This window comes from Olea europaea, chromosome 6 (assembly GCF_002742605.1).
Source record: "Olea europaea var. sylvestris chromosome 6, O_europaea_v1, whole genome shotgun sequence".
NCBI classification, from domain to species: Eukaryota; Viridiplantae; Streptophyta; class Magnoliopsida; order Lamiales; family Oleaceae; genus Olea; species Olea europaea.
In genome coordinates, this window is record NC_036242.1 from 17442917 (window position 1) to 17449428 (window position 6512).

The following is a 6512-nucleotide window of genomic DNA, read 5'->3' on the forward strand; positions in this document are numbered from 1 at the left end:
TGTTTGAATTCTATGCCTCGGATCTGATTTAAACTGAAGGGTTCAGATTGAATGAGATTCGATCTGACGATGGGGGTTCGTCTGGATCCTTTATAAAAGGTGAGAGAACTCCCATCTTCAGAGTTTTTTAGCACTCGCAATCTGATTTTTTCTCTTAAAGCTTAGGCATTCTGGCGTTGAGACAATTCCGTCTACTGTTTTTCCGGAAACTGTGTTCGCGTAGTTTTTCAGTAGGTATTTTTCACAGAAAATCCTTTTATTGTGTTCTTAGTTGCTTTCTGAGATGGAGTCGACTTCAGGTAGGGAGTTGGTCACTGTCGCGTCGTTTGGTCAGGGGTCTAGTTATAGGGAGGACTCCGAGGTTGAGCAGATTGCTATGACCGAGGAGGAGGTAGATTACAATGTAGAGTGGGGGACGTCTAGAGTCCCTTCGAATATGACGTCGAAGAGGTTGGGGGAGATAAGGGAGAGGTACTGTGTACCTCATTATGTGGAGATGCCAGTCGCCGAGGCCCATGAGCGAGCCTGTTATCCGGGGTCGGGGTGAGTTGCAGTGAGTGAATATTTATTTAAGGCAGGTATGCGTCTTCCTCTGCACCCCTTTTTCAGGGCTGTGCTGAGGAACTTCATGTTATCGCCGACCCAAGTTCTGCCAAATGGGTGGAGCCAGTTGGTCGACTCGCACTTCCTGTGGAAGGAAGTGTCGCTTGGGGAGGACATGCCTCTCCACGTTTTCATGACCCTCTTTCAGCCTAGGATAATAGGTAAGGAGTCCAAGAGGTAGTATTACTTGACTCCCTGAGGGGCCAATGCACTTTTTGTGGTGGGGCTGCCTTCTTCCATAAAGGGGTGGAAGGAGTCGTTGTTCTGGGTTAGGGGCAGGTGGCAGGCGGTGGAGGGAGACAAAGCCCTGTCTTGCACAGTACCAACCCAGTACTACGAAACTCGTGAGTCTCCCACCCTAGTAGTTTGCATTCCTTTTTTAGCTCTAATTGTTTGTCTAACTGTTGATGCCTCGTTTGCAGATTGCAGTACGAGGTTCGAGCTAAGCAGGTAGGAGTTTGAAGTAATAGAGGATATTTACAAGAGACCTCTAAAGCTTCGCCACTTCGACCACCTCATCGACAGAAGTCGCTATTTCCTGGACTTTGAACTGATGGCCTTCAAGGGTATGAAGCTCCCACACTTGTATATTTTTATCTTTTTGTTTTGGTACTGAAGCAGTGTGTTGTGCAGATAAGTTTAAGAGGAAGGAGTACCCAGCTCCTGACATGGCGTCCATTCTGAGGGCAACTTCTACTGTGAAGGCAAGGCCCCTGAAGCCGGGGTCCAGTGGTGCAAAGGAGGTCCGAGGTAGGGTTGAACGACTCTCCAAGGATAGTACCTCGCGGGCTTCCGAATAGGGGGTCCCCTAGAGGCAAGAAAAGGCCAAGGAGCCTCGGGGGAAGGAGAAAGTCTCTGAGGAACTGAAGAAGAGGAAACTCGTGCACCTCTCCAGCTCTTTTGGGAAATTTGGGAGTTCTATGTCCTAAGACAAAGAAGTCGGACCGTCAAAGCTATTAGAAGTCACCTCGAAAGCATTTAAGATTGAAATGGTCAGGCGTGGTGAGGCTGATGAGGCAAGAGAGGAGGTTACGAGGAGGCAAGCCGAGGTAGCTGAGGAGGAGGCTGCCAAAGAGAAACCTATTCACGTATAGCTTCCTTGCGGGCAGGGAGGATCCTCTGCCCGAGCTTTGGTAGAGGTCCTGCCACCTGAGATCCGAAGCGCCACAGAAAGTTTTTATAGATTCTGGACGGATCGGTGGTAGCTGCACGCCTCCTCCTGCGATGTGACGAATTTAACCAGGGCTCTTGTGAGCCAAAGTGTTAGGACCTTTAGTCTCGCACTGGAGTGTAGGGAGGCTCTTACAGACTGTCAGACGAGGGCCCTGTCGTCTAAGAAGAAGACTGCCTCCCTTGCAGAGGTGCTGAAGGCAGCTAGGGCCGAAGCTGAAGATGCCAGGACCCAAAAACTTGAAGAATCGGCCAAGCTGGAGTCTGCCTTGGCTCAGATAAAGGCGTTGAAGAGAGAGGTACATGAGTCCCAGTACGAGGTGGCCTCCTTAACGAAGAAGGTGGAGGTTTCCAATGACCAACAAAGGGTGACAGCTGAAGCCTTGGAGAAGGCTAATCTGGAGCTGGTTAGGGGCCCAAGATGCGTAAAAGTACCTCGAGGGCCAAATTAAGTGGTATGTCGATGATGCAACCCATGCTAGGGAGGAAGCCCGAAATGCAAGGGAGGAGACAGTGAAGGACTATATTGCTAATTTCCACAACACTGCGGAGTACCAGAGCTTCAGCACATACTGGAGGAACTTTGCTTACGCCGAGGTGATGGAGGGGACTGAGGAGTTGTACCCAAATCAGGACCTGTCGTAGCTCAGGTCAGAGTTTGTGGACGAGGTGCCTCAAACCCCAGCTGATGAGGCGGTGGAAGATGAAGCAGTAGAAGCAGGAGAAGCAATTTCTGACACTCAAGCTGCGGAAGTCCCAGCTGTTGAAGCACCTCCATCACCTTCCCAGGCTTAGGATAGTTTTTTTTTTCAGTCATTGATGATGTACTGGCCGCAGGCCCTCCTTTGTATTTTCGATTGAAAATTAATATAATATCTCTTTTGTTTAATGTTGTTCCTTTCTCTGAAGTGTATTGGCCTCGCTAAGCAATTGAACGTAATATTGATTGATGAACCAAATAACTTTAATTGGGTATACCAACTCCAATCACTTTAACAAATAAATTGTATGGAAGTTATGACCAATATTGGACTTAAGCAAATGAATTGTACTTAAGGTTAATAACCGTAACCTGAGGAGGTTTTAAGAATAAATTGTTGCAGCCGAAGTTGAAATTTTATTCTTATTCGTGTACGAGCCTGAAACGTCTCCCTTTGACGTTCAGCCTCGTAAAAAATGGAAGCATGTGCATGAACCTCGGAGTCCAAGTGAGGTGGCCCAGAAACGGATGCTTGTCTCTCCTCCGAGGTTACGACGCTTCCCAACATGGTGGATGGTGCAGCCATGTTGGGGCTTCTCCCTTTGACGTTCAGCCTCGTCAAAAAGAGAGGCATGTGCATGAACGTTGGAATTCAAGCGAGGTGGCCCTGAAACAGACGCTTGCCTCTCCTCCGAGTTTACGATGCTTCCCAACATGGTGGATGGTGCAGCCATGTTGGGGCTTCTCCCTTTGACGTTCAGCCTCGTCAAAAAGGAAGGCACGTGCATGAACCTCGGAGTTCAAGCGAGGTGGCTCAGAAACGGACGCTTGCCTCTCCTCCGAGGTTACGACGCTTCCCAACATGGTGGATGGTGCAGCCATGTTGAGGCTTCTCCCTTTGACGTTCAGCCTCGTCAAAAAAGGAGGGATGTGCATGAACCTCGAAGCTCAAGCGAGGTGACCCAGAAACGGACACTTGCCTCTCCTCCGAGGTTATGACGCTTCCCAACATTGGGGATAGTGCAGCCATGTTGGGACTTCTCCCTTTGACGTTCAGCCTCGTCAAAAAGGGAGGCATGTGCATAAACCTCGGAGTTCAAGCGAGGTGGCCCTGAAACGGACGCTTGCCTCTCCTTCGAGGTTACGACGCTTCCCAACATGGTGGATGGTGTAGACATGTTAGGGCTTCTCCCTTTGACGTTCAGCCTCGTCAAAAAGGGAGACATGTGCATGAACCTCGGAGTTCAAGCTAGGTGGCCCTGAAATGGACGCTTGCCTCTCCTCCGAGGTTATGACGTAATGCAACAGTTTTAAGCAAATAAATTTTATTGAATCATAGAAACATTACATGAGCTGGGAAAGACCCTCCAGCGAGGTGATACACTCATTGGTAATAGATTCTAAGGTGCTCGATATTCCATGGATGGGGTTGTGTCTTGCCGTTCATGTCTTCAATCCAGTAAGTTCCTGGCCGAATCTCTTCTTTGATTTTATATGGGCCTTCCCAGTTCGGACCCAGGGAAACGGAACCAGGTTCCTTTGAGGAAAGGAAAACTCTTCTAAGGACCAAGTCATTGATTCAGAATGATTTCTTCTTGACTTTTGAGTTGAAGTACCATGTCATCTTTCTTTGATATGTACCGAGCTTCAACTAGGAGTCATCTCTTCTTTCTTCAATGAAGTCGAGGTCGCACCTCCTAAGCTCGTCATTTGTCATCTCACTAAAATGCAGACATCTTGGAGACGGTAGTCCGACCTCAACGGGGCTCAATGGTTCATTGCCTCAGTTCCAAATGCCATTAGGAAGGGTGTTTCTCCAGTTGGGGTCCTCGTGGTGGTTCGGATCGCCCAAAGTACTTGTGGCAGCTCATCCACCTAGGCCCCCTTCGACACATCAAGCTTCCTTTTTAGGACATGTTTGATTGTTTTGTTGACAACCTCAACTTGGCCATTTTCTTGTGGGTGGTGAGGTGTGGAGAAATGTTTCTTGATGCCAAGTTCCTCGCATAGTTCTCTGACCTTCTTGTTGTCGAATTGTCTACCATTGTCTGAGATGATCGAATAGGGGATCCCGAACCGGCATATAATAATCTTCCATAAGAACTTGGAAGTGTTTGCCTCTGTAATTTTTGCCAGCGGTTCAGCCTCAACCCATTTTGTAAAGTAATAGATGGCCACAATGCGAAGCTTGCACCTCCTCTACCTTTAGGTAGAGGACCTATGAGGTCGACACCCCACTTTGAGAAAGGCCAAGGGCTAGAGGCCGCAGTCAAATCCCGTGACGGTTGTCTTTGTACCAAAGAGGATCGTTGGCATTTGTCAGGGCAGGCTAGTAGTACCCCTGCCTCAATATTTTTTGTGCTAAAGATAGACCTCCATAGTGATTGTCGCACACGCCCTCATGGACTTCTCTTAATATGTAGTTAGCCTCTTCTCCTTCGACGCACCGTAAGAGTGGAGAAGAGAAGCTTCTCTTATAGAGAACATCATCAATGAAGAGGAAGTAGGCTGACCTCCTCCTTAGCTTGTAGGCCTCAAGCTTGTCAGTGGGAAGTACTTGGTCTTTAAGGTATGCTACAATCGGCTGCATCCAGGTAGGGGTCCCAGCGACCCACATGACATTGGGGGCCTCGGTCGATGGTAGGAGAAGGTGCTCTATAGGTACTATCGTGAGTAGTTCCGAATCCATGCTACTAGCGAGCTTGGAGAGTGCATCCACATGAGAATTTTCGATGCGGGGGATCTAGATTAGTTCAAATTTTTCAAAGGATGGGATGAGGTTCATCACCATTTTCAGGTAGGAGGCCATTGTTTTGTCCTTGGCTGAGAAGTTACCATTTACTTGGCTAACAACCAGCTGGAAGTCACTGCTTATGAGGAGCCTCTTTAGTTGCATTTCCTTGGCCAGCCTAAGGCCTGCAAGTAGTGACTCATATTCTGCTACATTGTTGGTGGCCTTGAACCCGAACCTCACCGCTGAGTTTAGCTTGTGACCTTCAGGGCTGATGAGGACCACTCCAGTACCTGAGCCGGCGTCTCCAGCCGACCCATCTACGAATAAGTTCCATGTAGGAGGCTCAGTGGGTTCCATAATTCATCCACTCGGGTAAGTTGGTGAATTCTGCCACAAAGTCAGCCAAGGCCTGACCTTTGATGGCTGCCCTAGCCTTGAACACGAGGTCAAATTCGCTTAGCTCCACTGCCCACTTCAATAATCTTCCTGAGGCATCAGGCTTTTGGAGCACTTGCATTAGGGGAAAGTTTGTCAGCACGTGGATGGTGTGGGCTTGGAAGTAGGGCCTTAGTTTCCTGGAGGCCGTAATCAAGGCCAAAGCGAGCTTCTCCATATCGGGGTAACGGGTTTTCGATGATAGGAGTGCTTTACTTGTATAGTAAACTGGAAGTTGGGTCGTTCCTTTTTCTCGAGTCAGAACCGAACTGATGGCCTCATTTGAGACTGCCAAATATAGTTGTAGGATTTCTCCGGGCTTCGATTTGAAGAGGATGGGGGCCTGCCCCAGGTGCCTTTTCAGGTCTTGGAAGGCCTCTTCACATTTCTCGTTCCATTGGAACTTCTTCCCAGCTTTCAGCACGTTGAAAAATGGGAGGCATTTGTCTGTAGCTTTGGAGACGAAGTGGCTAAGTGCGGCCACCCGCCCAATCAAACTTTGCACTTTCTTTGGCTTTTGGGGAGACCTCATCTTGTGTAGGGCCTCAATCTTCTCCAGGTTGGCTTCAATTTCGCGTTGATTGACCATGTATCCCAAGAATTTGTTGGAAGCCACTCCAAAGGCGCACTTGAGGGGGTTGAGCCTCATCCTATATCTTCTCAAGATCTGGAATGTGCTGTTAAGGTGCGTTATGTGGTCCTCAGCCTCCAGACTTTTTACCAACATGTCATCCATGTATACCTCCATCGTCTTGCCGATGAGGTCCATAAACATTTTGTTGACGAGCCTTTGATAAGTTGCTCCGGCATTTTTCAACCCGAAGGGCATCATCCTATAACAATAGAGACCTCGATCTGTGATGAAAAAAG